A 20,140-nucleotide genomic window follows, 5' to 3' on the forward strand; every position below is an offset into this window, starting at 1 on the left:
AGGGTTTCTATTCCTGTACAAACATCATGACCAAGAAGCAGTTGGGGAGGAAAGGGTTTATTCAGCTTAAATTCCCACATTGATGTTCATCACTGAAAGAAGTCAGGACTGGAACTCAAGCAGGTCAGGGAGCAGGAGCCGATGCAGAAGCCATGGAGGGATGTTCTTTGCTGGCTTGCTCAGCCTGCTCTCTTATAGAACCAAGACTACCAGCCCAGAGATGATCCCACCCACAAGGGGCCTGAAACCCTTGATCACTAATTGAGAAAATGCCCCACAACTGGATCTCATGGAGACATTTTCTCAACTGAAGCTCCTTTCTCTGTGATAACTCCAGCTGTGTCAAGTTGACACCAAACTAGCCAGTACAATTATGAAACATTTATAGAAACAAGTGACTGATATTTCTGTAACCATCCTCTCTCCAACCACCAGAAGATTATGGGCTGAAAGTCAAGGACCCCATTGGCCATCTCAAAGCCCTAGGGCCTCACTCCACTGCATGCCAGAACATCAAAGCCAGCTACATTCCTAACAGCAAACCTATTGATCACACCTGTTAGAGTGTGGGTTTTCTGGGGTTACTCTCTGTTGTGTCCGGCCAGCAGACCTCAACCTGGGTTCTAGCCTGGAAAGGTATTTTGGAAACCTGGAAGAGAAGAGGGGCTAGGTGGCGAGAGAAAAGAATGTAGCCAAGACAGTTACTCTGATCAAGGCTCAAACTTTATTGTTGCGACACTAGTTATGAAGGAAGGGGGAGGGGACCCGATTCCCGCCGAATAATCTCTGGTCCAGTAGAAAGGTGCACGTGTGTGGCTCCGCAGGTTCCAGCAGTGGGCGTGGCAGAACGAATGAGCAGGAAGCTCCACCCCGAGTAACCAGGTTTCAGGCTAGGGGAGGGGAGACTACAACTCTCAGGCAAAAATGATCTTTGTGACTACAGTTCTTAATGACTAGAAACTTGAATTTAGAATCTATGAATGCCAGGCATGCCTTAATCCCAATAGTTGTAGCCTGGTCTACAGAGCAAGTTCACTCAAGAAAACCTTGTCTCAGAAAAAAACAAACAAACAAACAAACAAACAAAACAATCAGTAAGAACAGTGAACCTCAGGGTTAACTTCAAATAAGAAAGTTTATCCCAGCCCATCCTAATTTTGTGAGCTAAAGAAGGCTGTTCTTCTGCCCAAGTCACATGACCAAGAGATTCTGCCAGGTTATTTTCAGATCCACTATGTGCCACAGAGTCCCTGACACCAATCACTCACGACATGTCTTCCTTCTTCTGCTGCTTTATACCTTTTATGTGTAGAAATCCATTGGCTGAAATAAAGAAATTGACATATGCTTCCTATATCAGAACACCTATGCTGGCCATACTGTAAGTTTTGACCAGTTGTAATGCATTTCAACTATAAGTGAACCTATAAAATGCAAGACTGAATCTTGGTCCATCAAAAGGCTCTGAAGTCCTGGGAAAGCGCCACCAGGTGGCAGCAGGTGCTTGTGTGTGCATGCTTGAAATTATGCTTTGATTAAAAAATAACCTCTAGCCCACCCCCTGGCTACTAAAGGAGTATCAGCAGCCCGAGTTGAGATGCTAAGGGTAGAAAAGTACCAGCGAATATGTTCTAAATTCCTATTTAGGCATAGTGTCACATGCACACAGTCTTCTGGAAACTCAGGAGGCAAGAGGATCACAAGTTCCAGGGTAGCAAGGGCTTGGAAGTGAGACTAGTCAAAAATAAGTGAGTACATGTAAAGTCTCTAGCTGACTCTTTCTTTCCCCAAATACACTGGAACAGGGCAGGGGCTGGAGAGTCAGCTCAGCGGTTAGGAGCATTTGCTGTTCTTGCAGAGGACCTAGGTTTAGTTCTCAGCACCCACATGGTGGCTCATCCTCTGCGTGGGCACCAGGCATACACATGGTGTGCAGAATGCATGCAGGCAACACACACACACACACACACACACACACACACACAGAGACACAAACACAAATATATATATCCAAAAAAATCACAGCTGAACACTAAAACAGGTTGGTATAATTTGGAGAGCGAGTGTCCCCTTAAGGCCTGGACGCTCTAACTTGCTCAACAGCCTGTGGTACCATTGTGAGGTGGCAGAACCTTCAGGAGTTGGGACTAGATGGTAATTTGGGCATGTGGTCTGGAACAGAATGGTTGCCCCACTCCTTCTGTGTCCTCAGGGTTTCCTCTCTGCTTCCCAACCCCTGTGTGTGAGGGGTCACTTCAGATATCCTGCTGATGTATCAGTTATTTACAGTACGATTCATAACAAACAGTAAAATTACAGTTATGAGGGAGCAACTAAAGTTTTAGGGCTGTAAGGCACCAAACCATGAGGAACTGTATTAAAGGGTGACAGTATTAAGATTGAAAACCACAGCCCTAGAAGGTCAACAGCCTCCAGGACATGCCCCAGGCAGTGATATACTTAGCAAGACCCAGAAACAAGTGCCAATGGACTGCAGACCACAACTCTGAACCTATATGCCAGTGCTCTTTTCCTTATTTAGGGTGATTTTCTCACACACTTTTCTCAGCAACAGAAACCTGACAGAAGTGGGGCTGGAGAGAAGACTTAGCGGTTAAGAGCACTGACTGTTCTTCCAAATGTACTGAGTTCAAATCCCAGCAACCACATGATGGCTCACAACCGTCCATAACGAGATCTAACTCTCTCTTCTCGAGTGTCTGAAGACAGCTACAGTGTACTTACATATAATGAATAAATAAATCTTTTTAAAAATTAAAAAAATAAAGAGAGCTGACAGAAGGATGTCTGCAGAGATCCAAACTGGAAAGGCCCACTCTTGGGGCTGGAGATGGCTCAGCCATAAGGTTCAAGTATTGCTTTTGCAGAGAACCCAAGTTTGGTTTGAAGCATTTTCTGTCCCAAGACATCCCCACATAAAAAAACACACAGAGACACAGTTTAAAATAATAATAAAAAAAAAACTTTATAAAGAAGAGACATTCTCAGGCCAACACAGTTTAGCAGATAGAAGCACTTGCTGCCAAGCCTGACAGCCTGAGTCTCAGCTCAGGAACCCACAGTGAAAGAGGGGACCAACCCCAGCAAGCTATCCTTTGACCTCCACATGCACACTGGGTTGCGTACTCCCATGCACTTGCACACACGCACACCAATAATAACCTTAAGTATAAAATGTAAAAATAAAAAAGACACTGGGCAGGAGAGATAGCTCAGCAGTTAAGAGCACTGACTGCTCTTCCAGAGGTCCTGATGTCAATTCCATTATCTGTAATGGGATATGATGCCCTCTTCTCGAGTGTCTGAAGACAGCAAGAGTGTACTCATATATATATATAAATAAATAATTTGGGTAGAACCCAAACATCAACTCCAAATGCACTCCAAACCACATGAGCTCTGCTCATCAGTGCCTCTGTCACCAGTGTGGTAGTGAGCCTGCAGCCCAGTGGGGACCAACACACACAGGCAGCTGCCAACACAAATGTGCCTGCTCCAATGCCAAGGTAAAGCAGAACAAAGCATGATCTCTCCCTCCAGAGAAGCACTGGCTGTGGGTTTGTGGCTAGCCTGATCTGACCGTGAGCTCCAGGCCAGCCAGAATGGCACAGTGAATTCTGCCATTAAAGGCAAATACTGCCACACCAGAACTAAAACATTAGAAAAAGCAGGAGGTCAGAAGAAACATGATCCCTGGAGTAGGAATGGATGGGGTAGTGGCAGCATTCTGCTCAGCCTGGTGGAACTGCATGGAGTAGGGTGTGCAGGGAAGGGTGCCAGCTCTTTTCCTTCTTTTTCTTTCTGCAGAGGTGGTTTGGTACCCGGGGTTTCATGGATGGTAGGCAGTGCTGGGAGTGAGTGATGAGGTGGTTACTGAGGTAGCCACCACAGACCTGAGGGCTGGCAGCCCTAAGACACATATAAATAAAAAATAATAAACATTAAGAAGACTTAAGCCAGGTGTTACTCATGATGATATTTTAAATCCATGTATTTATGCATGGCTCATGTAATACTTTTTGAATAAACAAATGTAGAGATGGTTGGTAATGTCACCTGAGATCTCTAATACTGGAAGGAGGGAGATAGCTCAGTAGGTAATGCCATTGCTGTACAAGTGAAAGACCCACAACATCAGGACTCCCCCACGTTCTGACTCAGGATAGGTGACACCCCAAATCACTCATGAGAAACGTTCTTGATGCAAACTGCAAGAGGTATATTAGAAAGGCAAAAACCGCAAACACCTGGCAAAAACTGCAAACACTTGGCAGCCTGGAACAATGGGGCAAGTTCTACTCCCTGCCATTAGTGAGGCCTATTTTGGACACAGTTCTAGGGGCTTAAATAATTTTTCACTGTCTCTCAGGATCTTGCAATCCCCACTCTTTCTAGTAAATAGTTCTAATCTTAGAACTAGACACAGTTTTCTAACACACATGGAAAAGCAGAAGCATAATATGAGGGCCTTTCCACTGAATCTCAAGGTTTTCTGTGCGGTGGTGTCTAATGTAGAGCGAATCTCTATCTTGGAAGCAGTGTGGGGCTTTCAGGTCTCCTTTCAGAGCAGCATTTACAATTAGCTCCTAGCAGGGCTTCTCAAGCCACACTAGACTTCTAACTACAGGTGCAGAGCTCCAAAGACCAATTGATCCTGTCTGTTTTTTCTCTTTCACCAAATTATCCCCAGATAGTCGGAGAGTACTGCTTTTTCAAACCCGTTCCCTCATGTGTAAATCATCTCTAGTCAGGGTACAAAGCACCTATGAGAATTACCTTCGCTTCTCTAGATTTTCACATAGGTCTAAACACATACACAAAAACACACAAAACAGCCAGTCGTGGTGGCGCATGCCTTTAATCCCAGCACTTGGGAGGCAGAGGCAGGCGGATTTCTGAGTTCGAGGCCAGCCTGGTCTACAAAGTGAGTTCCAGGACAGCCAGGGCTATATAGAGAAACCCTGTCTCGAAAAACCAAAAAAAAAAAAAAAAAAAAAAAAAGAGAGAAACCCCGTCTCAAAAAAACCCCCACACACACACATACAAAAAAAAAACCCACAAAAAAGAAACCAACAGATCTAGATACACGCGACTCTTTTGTGTCCTCCACAAGCAGGCCAGCTTCAACAACAGAACTCGGTCCCTCTGACCGATCTCCGGAAACTACCAGACAGCCCTGGCTCTTCCCACTTCCCAGGGCATCCCCCAGGGTGGCAGCCTGTGGTCCTCCTAGCAAGTCTGCAGACCACAGTCCTCCGGTCCTTAAGGCCCGAGAGGACAGCTGCAAACAGAAAGCAGGCATTTCAGAAAACACCATCATCTACAAACACAAAGACATCTTTGTCCACTTCCACTGGGACAACCAAAACCAGAGAAATGACCCAGAGTGTCTCTGAATCAGATGGGTGGTTCATGACAAGAGGGTAACTCTTACACGCGTTCTCGCGACCGGCCAGGAAGAACACAACAAACCGGCATCTTCTGCGGCAAAGCTTTATTGCTTACATCTTCAGGAGTCAGAGAGCAAGAGAGCAAGAGCTCTATTGCTTACATCTTTAGGAGCCAGAGCGCAAGAGAGCAAGAGAGCAAGAGCTTTATTGCTTACATCTTCAGGAGCAAGAGTACAAGAGAGCAAGAGCTCTATTGCTTACATCTTTAGGAGCCAGAGCGCAAGAGCAAGAGCAAGAGAGCAAGAGAGAGAATGGCGAAACCCCGTCCCTTTTTAAGGAGAATTATCCTCCGCCTAGGACGTGTCACTCCCTGATTGGCTGCAGCCCATCGGCCAAGTTGTCGTCACAGGGAAGGCAGAGCACATGGAGTGGAGAACTACCCTTGGCACATGCGCAGATTATTTGTTTACCACTTAGAACACAGGATGTCAGCGCCATCTTGCAATGGCGAATGTGAGGGCGGCTCCCCACAGAGGTAACAATTTCACTACCGACCAACAGATGGGACGAAGGTCCCTACAGATGGGACAAAGGTCTTTACATATGGGGCATCCCCCAGGGCAATTTTAAAAACCAAACTCAGGTGGATCCAAAATCAGGCTGATTAGTATAAAGTCAGGCAGTGCCGTGATTCAGAAACAAAGGACGATACACAAACAAACCAACACAAAAAGCACAGAAAACAGAAAACAAACACTCAGAACAGAGACACCGACCAGCACGAACACATTCCAGAGGGGATCCCCATATCTCCAAGTCGATTCTCTGGTGTGAGGGATGGTCATGTTTCCCAGCCCATGCACCAAATGAAAGACCCACAACGTGAGGACCCCCCCCCCACGTTCTTACTCAGGATAGGCGACACCCCAAATCATTCACGAGAAATGGTCTTGATGCAAACTGCAAGAGGTTTATTAGAAAGGCAAACCTGCAAACGCCTGGAATCCTGGAACAATGGGGCAAGTTCTACTCCCTGCCATTAGTGAGGCTTATTTTGAACACAGGTCTAGGGGCTTAAATAATATTTCACTCTCTATCAGGATCTTTCACAAGCACAAGGATCTGAGGAAAATAGCTGTGTATGGTGGGGTGCACCTGCCCCCCCCCAGTACACTGGGAATCCATGGAGCTTATTGACCAACTAACTGAATTGTTTCCAGATTCAGAGAAGGACCCTGTCACATAAGGAGGAGAGTGATAGGGAAAGGCATCTGACATCAGCATCTGGCCTCCCTCAGCCACACATAGCTGCAGGTGTGCACATGCTACACACAGAGGTGGGAAATCTCAAGTGCTCAAGTGAGTGTATTTCAGATAATGGCCATGGGGTTGGTCACCCCGTGTATTGGGAGTAATGCCAGACATGGGCATTATTCATTATCTCTAGGCCCAGGCCTAAATGATCTAAGTATTAACATGAGAAGCTCATAGAAGTCTAAGGCTCACCTAAAGAGCCTGCATAGGGGCTGGTGAGATGGCTCAGCGGTTAAGAGCACTGACTGCTCTTCCGAAGGTCCTGAGTTCAAATCCCAGCAACTACATGGTGACTCACAACTATCCATAACGAAATCTGACACCCTCTTCTGGAGTGTTTGAAGACAGCTACAGTGTACTTACATGTAATAAATAAATAAATCTTTTTAAAAAAAAAGCCTGCATAGATCATGAGAGGATTTGGAGACTTTATAGGGACTAAGCTTAGCATAAGCCCAGTCTGGAGTCCAGACACATGGGGCATGGTCTGTGCCAGACAAACACATCACCAGTCTTGGACAGGTTGATGTAACTTTTCATGACCCACCTTTACAATGATCTTGCTCTCCTTTAAAAATAAGGTTAATTTCAACAAGATGTTTACATTATGATGGAATCCATTCATAGGCAGAGGAGGCAAGTTCATGGCAGGAAGTGGTGGGAAGGAGACTTGCCTCTCAGGGAAGCTTCCAGACTCCCAACTTTCACTACTCTGCTTGGTAAAAAAAAAAAAAAAAAAAAAAAAAAAAAAATCCCCCCCCCCAAATTTATCCAAATTTGCCTGGATCTGAGTTTTAACACACAGATAAGTTTGTCTAAACACAATTGAAGGCCGCTCAAAGGAAATGAATGGCTTATTTCCTTCTCCAGTGCCATAAAGTCATCTCTGCTACTGGGTGACTCCTGGGGAGAGGTGAACAATGTCTAGACAGCCCAGAGAGAGTACCACCAACAGAACAAAGACACCCTCCCACCCAGGTCTGACTCAGTGGACCAAGGAGTCTGGGGGGTTACTTGGCAGAGCACAATGACTCAAAAGAAGCTTCAGCATAGAAAACCCCACCCCAGGGCAAAGTGTAGGCTATCAGGCGCCTAAAAGATGGCACTGGCCTCCGGTACAACGTCGCGGTAAACAAGGCTATTGCTACTGAGCAGGTGCTAGCCCGAATCTGGCGCCAACCCCTCCCGAGCGGGTGCATACAAATCAAAGTGCCGGCAGACTGACCAATCCCAGGAGGACTCGTAGCTCTCCCCAGTGCTGGGGTGTATATAAGCAGTCCTCCCTGGGTTTCCAGAGTTCCCGTAGCATCGAGGTGTTCCTGAAATAAAAAAGGCTGTTGAGAAGAATCCGACCGTGTTGCGTTTTTTCTTGCTGGACGAGGTGAGCACAACAGGCAAGTGAGGATTCCTAAAGGCTACATGCCTGGGGCTCTCTTCTGGACTTGCAGGGGCAACTTGAAGGCTAGTTGGTTGGATCTGGAATTAACTCTGAAACAAGCCTCTGTGTGGGTCTATAGAGGTGTTTCTACGGTGGATGAAGATTCCCAGAGGAGACAGAAGTTCAAGGAAAATACCCTGCTATTTGTTTGCCTACCTTCATTCCTTGCTGGTAATTGTGCCTGTCTCATTTCTTTGAGAAGCCCAGTTTTTCAGCCTTTCAATATGGGCTGAAGCCCAGAGACTCTCCAGGAATGCCCAAGGCCTTCAACACCAGATTGGAACTGCTAAGGCATCCAGCATCATGGATAGAGGAACCACTGGGTCCATATCATGGAAGTCAATTCAACATGTCTTCCTTATCATATGTATTCTGTCTCAGATCCTCTCCTAAAGAACCCTGACTAACACATGTGTTATTGTGTGAACTCCTGGAGGGCGGGTGTTCTTGTCTCTGTCTCCCATGTAGGGAGCTGGTATGACTGACTGGAACCTCCATCTCTGAACTTCTCTGATGCTCCCTTCTGGAGCAACAAATGCCACTATCCTTGAATCAGACAAGACAGTATGACATGACAGAGTAGACAGCTGCCCTTTAAGATGCAATTTTAGCTACTGCAGAAGTCACTTCCCACAGCTCCCATACCTACACCTCCCACACCAAAACCTCCCACAACTTCCACTCCTATATCTCCCATGTCTTTACCACCCACACCTCCACCTCCCACACCTTGATGACCGCCTACAGTCACTTTGGTCCCAGAGCAAGAGGTCTGGTTCCATTTGCAAATCTGACCTGCTTGCAGAGGTGCTCTCCACCTTAGTGTCCCCAGACTGGAAATGCTGGTGACAGCTACTCTAACTCCCTCTCTGAAAAATGAGAAGGTGGTACTCAGAGTCCCTGCTCCTGGGTTACAGCCTCCTCCTCCACCTCTTGCTCCTCCCCCTTCTCTACCTCCTCCTCTTCCTCATGTTTCTCTGTCCTCCTTTTAAATCAATAGAGATGGATGACTGACAAGAAGCAAATGAGTCAGACATAAGGAAGTAGAAAAAGAGAATGATGTTGCCAACTTATCATTCAGAGGTGCTCTCTGAGACGGAGAATAAGAGCAACCCCATCAATCACACAGTGGATGCCCTTGCAGGCGATCTGTGGTGTCAGCCATTGCATGAGCAATTGGACCAGGAGCCTATGGCTACCTGCTAGCTACCACAGAGGAAGGAGGCTGTGTAGACACAATAAAAGGCGACAATTAGCCCAGAGGTTAGAGAGGACACTGAATCTGCTTTCTTGCACAGGTTGGACTCCCTGTGAGACCTACTTGGGCCAGACTCAAAACAGGAAAGAGATGAGGCCAGGAGGTGCTCAGTGTGGAACCTGTACCCCTTTGCCACACTGAGGGTGGGAAGGAAACATGAGCTCATCTGACTGGATGGAGTCCCAGGAAGCTGTATCTCAGCCATGGCTCTGCAAGGAGAGTGCATCCTACATGGATGGATATAAGATTGGGAGAGCATGTGAGACATTTTTCCCCTCATATTTTTATTTCTTTTTTTCTTTTTTTTTTTCCTTTTTTTCTTTTTTTGGTTTTTGGTTTTTCAAGACAAGGTTTCTCTGTATAGGCCTGGCTGTCCTGGAACTCACTCTGTAGACCAGGCTGGCCTCAAACTCAGAAATCCGCCTGCCTCTGCCTCCGGAGTGCTGGGATTAAAGGCGTGTCCACTACACCCGGTTCTCCCATCTTTCTTAACTCCCCTGGTTCTCTTTTTGCTATTTCATTTCCCTTTCTCCAGGGGACTGAATAGGCATCCCAAGAGAGCATTTTAGATATTAGTCATATGAGGAACCATTGCAGATTTGATTGAATTAGAACATGTAGGTTATAAAGCACCATCATATGACTGTAAATATTAACATTTACTGAATAAAGTTACACTCTCCATTAATTTTACACTGAGATATATGCAGGCTTTGATGTAAATACACCATTCAGAATATGTCTGGTAGGTGCCACGGCAACAGATGCAGGGGCAGTGCTGTTGCCTACAAATGAACAGTGTCCTCACTGGGTCTAGAAGATGGCTGTAAAGACACTTCTAGCTGTCCACAGATGCACCTGATGCACATTGCTTGTATTTGTAGGATTTCTCTTCCATATAAACTCTTTTATGACATTTTTGTGATAGTGACATGAAAAGGCTTTACTGGATTGATTACTTTTATAGGGTTGGGCTTCGGGGTGAATTCTTTTCTTTTTGTAGACTCTAGAGACCTGTTTTTTTTTTTTTTCCATATTGTGTCACAGTCTAATCTTGTAGGACATTTGTCTGAGGGAAATGCAAAGGCAGATACAGATTAACACATTCTCTTTTCCTTGGAAATATCGACCTAAAGGAAGCACAGATGTGTTGTGCAAACTTCCATTAATATGCAGCATTGATAAAATGAGTTTCAATAACAAAAACGACAATAAACAGACTCCTTAACAGAGGTGGAATGCTCCTCATGTGCAAAATATAATATTTGTAACCCTTGTGACTCACAAAGTACTGTTGCAAAATCATGTTTTGCACATTAGTAATACTCATGATCCTAGTTTGAGAGTCTAAAGTATGCTCATGTCATTGTGGACACTTTCAGAACCTTTATGTACATTGATGCAAAATACTCAATAAAATACTCAAATACTGAATCCAAAAAACATCACAAAGAATCTATCCAAAATGATGAAGATTTTTTTTCTCATCCAATATATCTTGAGGAGTTTCCATTCCCTCTATTCTTCTCAGTTCCTGTCCACTTTTTCTCCCTTCTGGATCTAACCCCTTTCTGTCTCTCAGTAGGAAAACAAACAAGCAAACAAAAAACAAAATCCATAGACTCACTAATTGACAAATCTGCCCCCAAAAAGCTAAAGTAAACGTTATAATATATTTCAAAAGAACTGGTGCAGGCATTAGTATTTGTACATCACAAATTCTAGTCTCAAATTTCTGGTCTATATTTGGGCAATTTTGTGTGAAGCATTTTGCTGGATGTTGATAAAGCATATCTTCTATGGGTCATTATAAGTGAAGATATCAAAAAGCTAAAATTTCAAAGGGGAAGAAATTTTTTGGCTCAGCTCTGAGTTCATTAATCAGAATGAAAGACTATGATTGATGTTTACTGGTTAGATGATATAAATGTGGGCGTCTCTGCAAACACTAGTTCTGGTAGCGTAACCATCTATGAGACAAAAAAGAAATCTAGTTCAATACCTCTCTGTAATTATTTCAGCACTGGTTGTGGGTGTGTTGTGGGTTATAGCCAATGAAATTCCTACAGCACTCAGAGAAAATCTTTCCCAGTGCCTGTGTTAACATCTGAAGTAAAAAGTCTCCTGGTACTCAGAAGTCAAGATAAACTACAAAGCCCCATGGGACAATTAACCATACACAAGATAATGACTGGGAAGAACACTGGATGGAGCCTGCCCCTGCTCAGGTGATAAGCAGAAGAGAAATGAGTGGGAGGCAGGCTTTGTATAGGGTTTAGTTGTAGGTGATGGATTTTCAGGATTGGAAATATCTGCGGTTGGAGATTGCTGGTATTTTATGTTCTGAGCTTGAGCAAACTCAGGGATTTCTGAGTAGTTAAAACCTGTAAGTATGCTAACCATTCTCCCTGTAGACAATGTTGAGTGTAACTTTAGATTCTGACCCCAGGGTGGTTTATTTTAGATATAATTAAGCACAGTATAATTTTGGAAAGTTAGTTCTTGGTAATAATTGTCTCAATCCTCTGTGCACAGTGAAGATGAAAGTGTGACTACCTCAAAAGGCTTTTGCAAAGTCTATGTGAGTCTTTCTTAAAGTTGGATTCTAAAACTAAAGGGCCTAGAGGAGGATCAAGCATACAGTGTAGAGGACACCAAGCTATAAGATACATGTCACATCTCTTGCAAGGCTGGTTTGTATTGCCTGAGAAACAATTTTCAAGGGAAGATTGGGAATTTTTTTTTTGTTTTGTTTGTTTGTTTTTCGAGACAGGGTTTCTCTGTGTAGCCTGGCCGTCCAGGAACTCACTTTGTAGACCAGGCCAGCCTCAAACTCAGAAATCTGCCTGCCTCTGCCTCCCAAGTGCTAGGATTAAAGGCGAACTTCACCACTGCCCAGCACTGGAAAATTTTATAGTCTGGGACTTTCAGGTGTTTTGTGGCACTACATCTAGCACAGCTCACCATACCACTTACTACATCCATCCCCTCACTTCTGGTCAGAAAAAAGTATACTTCTCTTCCACTGAACAGAAACTCTGTGGTTTTATATTCCTGGTTACCTTAGAGGTTATTTTTGACCACAAGGTCCTTTTGCTCTCTACAGAAAAAAATATATTTTATGGATGTTTCTAGTTCTTAACATTTTAATGTTGTGTTAGTGTAAATAGAAAGACAGTCAAATATTTTTAAAGAATATAAATTATGTTGTTCAGATATACAAAGTGTGATTACGTTGCTTGACTCTATAGACATCAAACATGCAAGTGCTGCTGACATAATCCCAGCAATCAGAACATTGGGACAGGTGTATTATTCTTCATTTGAGGTCAGACTATTCTAAGTCAAAGTGACTTTCCACCCTGTGGGCCCCAATTTCCTCTTTTGGCCTTTCTGAACTCTCCACGTGGGCTGAAGTTAATTTTCTAAACTTTTATGCAGGTGTGTCTGTGTATTTTTAACTTTTTATTGCTATATTAGTAGAGAACTAAGTTCTAGCAGGATCTTGATATTGTCATTTCTATGGCATATCACCAGCCTTACATTTATAAATACTTGTCTCCACACCTGCTGAGATATTTGAATGGCAGGCAGCTCTCTATGCCTAGAGGTAATCCACAGAATTCTGGAGATGTCTCACACCTGATTGCTTGAAAGAAAAAAACCTAACATCCAATTCCTGGGATAAGAATTGGAGGGTGGAATTTCTGGATGGAAAAAGTGATGTAGGGAAGAGAAAGCAGGTGGAAGAGATTAAGTGGGAGAAAGAGAAGAGAACAGATAAATGGGAACAGGGGCAGAGAGGTAAAGAGCAAGCTACACATGAGGTCATAGGCTTGAATAGTCTGAAATTTAAATGATCGGTGGTAGACTGCTTCAGTGAAAGGCTTATGGTTTAAACTATATAAAAACCTCCTTCTCATTATTTATAACACTGGTGTGTCCACAAGTACTCCCACTACACTCACATCCATATGCAATATGCATATATATATACATATATATATATATGTATATATATATATGCACACACATATATATGCACAAACACACATACACACACATATATATGTAAAACTTTTCACAAGGGTGCTTTGGGTATTTAAGTCAAATTAGATATTGATTGGTTATTCACAATAAATTCATGACATCATTGACCTAGCATATTTTGGAGGAAGGACAAATTTTAGATCAATGTCTTTTTGGTTGGTTCTGTGTATGTATTTCACTTTTTGTAGCTTGCAAAGCCCTTCCCATAACGAGGACTGTGGAACGTAAGAGCCAATGTTCTTGGAGGCACCAGCTTGACCTCTTTATACACAGTGAGTTGTGCAAGTCTGCTCGTTAGCAATGAAGACTTATTGTCAGTTTGTAAAAAGCAACACCTTTTGTTGTCGGTGCCCTGCAGTGTTCGTTTATTTTTATGAAACCACTTTGTAGAACAACTCAGTTGATAAAACACAGTGGAAAAGACAAGATCAACTGGAACTCCATCTCTTTCAGAATTCAGAGACTTAATTATAATCACCTTCATACACTTATAAGCTGGTTCTTTAAAAAAAAAAAATCCAAACATCTTACTAAGAATACAGCCAGCCGAACTCCATGGAGTTTTGTACCATGGGGCTTTCCTATGCATTGGCAGAACCACAAGTGTGGCAATGCAGTATACAAAAGTTCTTACCTTCTAATAGATGGTGACTTTTCTTGGACCTTACAACCAGAGTTAATGCAACTTGAAGAAATTTAAAATTTAAAACTGCAGTCCTACTGTGTATTCAAATTTATGGTTTAGCTTTCTTTTTCAAAGAACAATGTAAAAACAAACATTATTTTTTCCTTGTATTTCTCTTGTGATCAACTTTTAAAACCTAACGTGATGCATTGGTACAATAATAATTTATTGATACAATGGTAATTTATGTACTTTTTCAAGTCATGTCCAGAACTGCCTGAGTGTCATTTGTTGAAAGCATGAAATGCAGAGGCTCAGTGCAACCTTCTAAAATGAATATACTATTATGTGTACTGACTGATAAACAGTGATGTCTGTAAATGCTTGTTGTCTTGATCACTTGGAGCCAGTTACCTCATCCTTTTTAAAACTCTGTTAAAGATTTCTGTATACTATACCATTCCTTCTCCATGTAATGGGGTTTTCTTGGTGTTCCCAAAAATATTGCAAAGGTCTTTCTTAAGACCAGCAATGGAGATACAAAAGCCAACAGACATACATACAGAGTACACAGATAGACACAAACAGGGAGACAGAAGGCAGACACACATGTAGAGAGAGATGCACAAGGCAGTATTCAGCATGTTACAGATTTAAATTAACTGAATAGACACGCAGGATGGAAGGCTCAGATAAGAGAAAGTAGAGAATTCAACTTTGGACTCACACTTAGTTAAATTAACTAAGTTTAATATGTTCACATATGCACAATCAATTAACTTGTGACCTAATTTTCCTATCTTTTTTTTTTGCATAAACACAATATGGGAAAATATAAAACTCACCACAATGGGTAACAAGTAGCCCTGCATTCTTAAAGGTGTCCGTGGGCTCAGAACCCTGTTCTGTAAAGAAAGACCATCAGGTCTGGGCTTGTGCTTCTGAGCTCTCACTTCCATGCTGGCCTAGAATCCATTTTAACTCTCACCGTCATCACAACAGGATTTGAACCTCAGAGGTCACAAGAGAATCCTGGAACTCATTACTTTCATTAAAAGAGTTGACTTCATGCCATATTCTCTAAGGTGACTTGGGTAATTCTCGAGTCTCCTTTCCCCAGCTTATGAAGATATGCATGGATGTACATAGAGTATTATAGAGCACAATCAGGGAATCTTCTATGAACAAATGGCTAAACAGTGCAGTATGTATTGTAGGTCTCTGTTTTCTTCCTTCCTTCCTTCCTTCCTTCCTTCCTTCCTTCCTTCCTTCCTTCCTTCCTTCCTTCTTTCCTTCCTTCCTTCCTTCTTTCCTTTCTTTATTCTTTCTTTCTTTTGCCAAAAATCTAGACACTTTTTCAAAGGAATTTTTCTTAATTGCCTCACCCTCCAAGCAGTAAATAATATTGTGCCTAAACCTAACATCACTTTAATTCATCATTTTCTTTGACTAAGGTATCCAGCTCCTCTACCTTTTGTCCAAGTCTAATAATCTGTGTCTCACACGTTCTCTATGAGTTATTATTATTCGCCTTACTGCATTTTCTTTTCAGGCTCTTTTCCTTGTTTATTTCTAAGCACATATTGAACAAAATTTTTATATCCTATGTTGTCCTCCTTTCCTTCAGGCTTTTGCTATTATTCTCTTGCCCACGAATCATTTTGTTCCTGTCCTCTATCAATTGACATATGTGGCTTACACACTTTGATCTCTTTTATCATGACTCTGGATTTTCTATTCTTTACCTAGGATATCATGTAAATTGCTCTCTTTATAAGATACATACATAGTTGATAGTTTGAGCCAAAGACATTTTATCTTAGTTTTACTTTGTTTTGGGTATTGAGCACCAGAATTCAGAGGGATTGCTTAATTGTGTGCATTTTTAGCCCAGGAGTCTAGACTCCCAATGTGAGAAGTTAGGCAGGATCCATTGTATCTAAAGGATTCAGAACCTAGGTGCAGTGTCCTACTACATTCAGTTCTGGTCTAGTCTGGCAGCAACCTTGTAGGAAGCTGAGCAGAGTAGGTCCTGAGAAGTTGTGTTTCCACAACAGAGTTGGAGGAGTGGTTCCTGATGGGGAGGGTGGGCCTCCTGCTTCATTAGATAAGTTTAAGAAAAAGACAAAATAAAAACAAAGAATCAGGGCTGGTGAGATGGCTCAGTGGGTAAGAGCACCCGACTGCTCTTCCGAAGGTCTGGAGTTCAAATCCCAGCAACCACATGGTGGCTCACAACCATCTGTAACAAGATCTGACTCCCTCTTCTGGAGTGTCTGAAGACAGCTACAGTGTACTTACATATAATAAATAAATAAATAAATAAATAAATAAATAAATAAATAAATAAACAAACAAAAAAAAAACCAAAGAATCAATCAGTCAATCAAAAAATCAATCAATAAATTAAATATGCAAGCAAGCAAGGAAGCAAAAATCCAAACCAACAAAAATTGCTCTGAAGAACTGGGAAGCTAATTAAGTAAAAAGTCCTGAAGTAGGGGGGCTTAGATGAATGGCAGGAAGCTGGTGAGTATTGGGCGGGTCCAGAAGGAGTGGCTCTGAGGAACCAAGAGGAAGTGACTGGAAGTTCCGCCATCCCATCATTTTCGATGTATCTCGGCTGCCTCGTGGTCAGGAAGCCATGGAAGGAGACTAGTGCCTAGTATTTGCGGAACCTGAAAACTTCCTTAAGCTGCAGTTGCTGTGCTGGCCTCCTAGGACATTCAGCAGCTGGTCCTGTCGCCTTCCAGGTCAGAGGAGTTGTTGGGCTGAGAAACGGGTAGGAGCAGGGCAGGCATGTGGAGCAGGGGTGCGTTTTCTGTTGCTACTCTTACAATTCTGTTATGGATATCTTACCATTATCAGGAAGTTTGAGTTCCTGTGAATTGAGTTTATGTTTTAATTGATTTTATGGTTGCCAGAATATTTTTCTAAAACAACCCAGTAGATCCTTGGCCCTCTCTGGACCCTTGGCCCTTTCTGGAATACCGGAAGGGAAAGGAGAAGGGGAAGGGGAAGGGGAAGGGGACCCTGAAAAGAAAATGCAGTCAGGTGAATAATAATCATTCATAGAGAATGTGTGTGAGACAGATGATCAGACTTGAAGATATATAGTAGGTTCTGTTAACCCTGAGTGTCCCCAGAGAAAAACCAATTTCTCCATGTGGACCAGCTTTATCAAATAATACATCCTGACCAAGAGATAGACTTTGGTCACATGCTACAGGCATTTTATAGGCCATTGTAGTTTCCTATGAGGCTTTATTATTTTCCTAAGACATGCAACCTGCAGCACTTCAAGAAGATACCTGGTTCTTGTGCTGGTGGTGAGGTTAATTTTTGGCATTTTACTCTGAGGTTGAAGGAATGAAGAGATATCTGGTTGGGTCCAGACTGAACCGGGCCATCATGTGGTGGGAGGGGAATTGAGGATGTGATGGAGGATAGAGGGGCAGGTCAAGAGATCACCAGCAGCCAAGAAAGTACCTATCCAACCATGACTTCATTGATATGTTAACAGGTACCACTGGTAGCCATTCTTCCTGAATTTCTTTGAATTTTTCCAAGGTTCAGCCCACCATGCTGTGCTGTGATGATTTCAGGAGTAGATATTTTAATAAGTGGAAATTTTTCTATGGATTTTTTTTTGTTTGTTTGTGTTTGGTTTTTGTTTTTTTTTTTTTTGAGACAGGGTTTCTCTGTTTAGCCCTGGTTGTCCTGGAACTCACCAGGCTGGCCTCGAATTCAGAAATCCGCCTACCTCTGCCTCCCAAGTGCTGGGATTAAAGGAGTGCACTACCAGCTTTTACTATGGATTAAGACAAAATTAGACAGCATCTTTTGAATAATTTTGAACACTTACTTACTGAATTACTGTCTGGATTCTGGATCAGAATAATTTTCTTCCAGTCTTCTGTCCTCCTCTTCTGTATTGCTTGGAAAAAGACTCTATGTGTGTTAACTGTGTGACTGACTCTCACATCTTTAGGGTAAACTGAAATACTCAGAAAAATAGGCATTCTCTTGATAACTTCTCTTCATGTTTATCCTTTTCTCGGGTATTGACATCTTTCATTTTTGTTCCATGAACGGTTTCATGTTCATTCTAAACAATATTTACCCATTTTCAGGTCTCCCTATGCTCAGTCAACTCTCCATAACTGTAAATCAACACTAAGAGCACTAGAAGGTTAAAGGTCAAGGAGACTCTCACAAAGGATCCAGGTATGTTAGAGGTATTGAACAATGGGTGGAGTTGGGCTCACCTGTGAGTAGAAAGAGGACATGAATTTGATTTTCCCAGATTCTATTTCCTTAATGATTCTGGAAAAGAATAATATTAGAAGTGATGATATGGATTTACCATGGAAGGAAGTGCTGTCAGCTGTCACTTGATGTCAATATTTAATTAATTTTGATCCTGGGAAATTGCTGTTGCTCATTGAAATCAAAGTTTCTTTTATCCAGATTGAAAGCAACATCAGGCTATGGTTGTTATAAGGGCAATTTATACATAAAGCAAATGTCAGCAGTAGATTCCCTCCTAGGGCCTGTGACCTTACTTATCGTATTTTTTAGGCAGATTTTCACTGTAATCTATGGATTTTTGTTTCCTGTGGAGCTTGAAAGAGAAAACCTGTTACCCACAGATATTCTTGCCAGTATCATAAAAATTTCCATTTTGGCAGATTCAGATTGGAGCAAGCAGGTTGCAAACCTGAGTATAGACATTGATAACTCTGCTTCCTGCCCCAATTTGCCTAGCAATTTTTTTCACTATGGAAGTTCCCACCGGGGTGTCTAAGATGTCTGTTGAGAGTGAATGGTCTGATATGAGGTGGCTTTCTCCAGAAGGTCTATTTGCTTTCTGAATCACCTATTCTATCCACTCTAAATGTTTTCCTGTCCTTGACCTGTGTTCTTAATTGATGTTCTGTGTTGCATTAATCCCCATTAGAGTAGAATAATTATTTTTGACCTTCTCTGTACTGGTTGCTTTAGTTTTGAATCTGTTTGCCTTATTTCTGAGGTATGTTTCTTCTCTTCTATCCTTGAGAGCTTTCATACTGAGCAGTGTCTACTTTTTGCCACAGGGCTGTATAAGTAAGTTTCATTCTCCTATTGTCAGCATAATTTGGGAGGATTCCTGCCTACATCTATTAACCTAGGCCTAGTCATGTAAGCTTCTACTCTCCATACAGTATTATCTAGGCCTGTTGTGTTTTCAGCCTCTGAAATTTGCTGCTGAATAAGCCCCCCCTCCCCCCACCTTCTTATTCCTTCTCAATGCTTACCTGGCTGATTCAATTCAGTTTTTCCAGCTCAAACTCCTCTCTGAGCTGAGTTCTTCTCTCAGACACTGAATTTTTCCACTTGGCCTTAAATTAACTGTAGAAATCTTTTCTCATCTTCTGGCTCCTTCTCTTTCTCCTGCTCATTCTGTCTTTACCTGTTCCTAGCATGTTCTCTCTTCAGTCTGATTCTGTAAAACTCTCAGAACCCACGTGCAGTGTCCTAGTACATCCAGCTCTGGTCTAGTCTGGCAGCAACATTGTGGGGAAGCTGTGCAGAGAAATTCCAGAGAAGTTGTGTGAAACTGCAACAGAGTTGGAGGAGTGGTTCCCCAACAGAGTTGGGGAGGGTGGGCTTCATGCATGATTAAATAAGTTTAAGAAAAAGACAAAATTAAAACGAAGAATCAACCAATGAATCAATGAATTAAGTAAGCAAGCAATTAAAAATCCAAAACAATAAAAATTGCTGTGAAGAGCTGGGAAGCTAATTAATTAAAAGGTCCTGAAGTAGGTGGGCTTAGAAGAATTGCAGGAAGCTGCTGAATATTGGGCGGGTCCAGAAGGAGGGGCTCTGAGGACCCAGGCAGAAATGACAGGAAGTTCTGCCTTTTCAGCATTCTCCTTGTACCTTGGCTGCCTTGTGGTCAGGATGTCCTGGAGGAAGACTAGTGCCTAGTATTTGCAGAACCTGAAAGTTTCCTTGCTGGCCTCCTAGGACATTCAGCAGCTGGTCCTGTTGCCTTCCAG

General features: G+C 42.6%; 1 protein-coding gene and 1 pseudogene across 2 annotated transcripts in view; both read left to right on the plus strand.

Moving 5' to 3' along the window:
• The window catches only part of Vmn2r-ps17 (vomeronasal 2, receptor, pseudogene 17), a 140,140-nt pseudogene that overhangs the window by 15,442 nt on the left and 104,558 nt on the right, over positions 1-20,140 (plus strand).
• Positions 16,699-20,140, plus strand: part of Zfp600 (zinc finger protein 600) — a 41,930-nt gene continuing 38,488 nt past the window's right edge. Inside the window, exons 1-2 of one of the 2 annotated variants that reach the window (NM_001177546.2) lie at positions 16,699-16,849; positions 18,230-18,323. The gene's annotated coding sequence lies outside the window, so the exon portion shown is untranslated. Of the gene's footprint in view, positions 16,850-17,561; positions 17,620-18,229; positions 18,324-20,140 lie in introns of those variants that run through there. The other variant, NM_001177545.2, reaches the window with a different exon arrangement.

The sequence above is a fragment of the Mus musculus genome, chromosome 4 (genome assembly GCF_000001635.26).
Source record: "Mus musculus strain C57BL/6J chromosome 4, GRCm38.p6 C57BL/6J".
In the NCBI taxonomy this organism is placed as follows: Eukaryota; Metazoa; Chordata; class Mammalia; order Rodentia; family Muridae; genus Mus; species Mus musculus.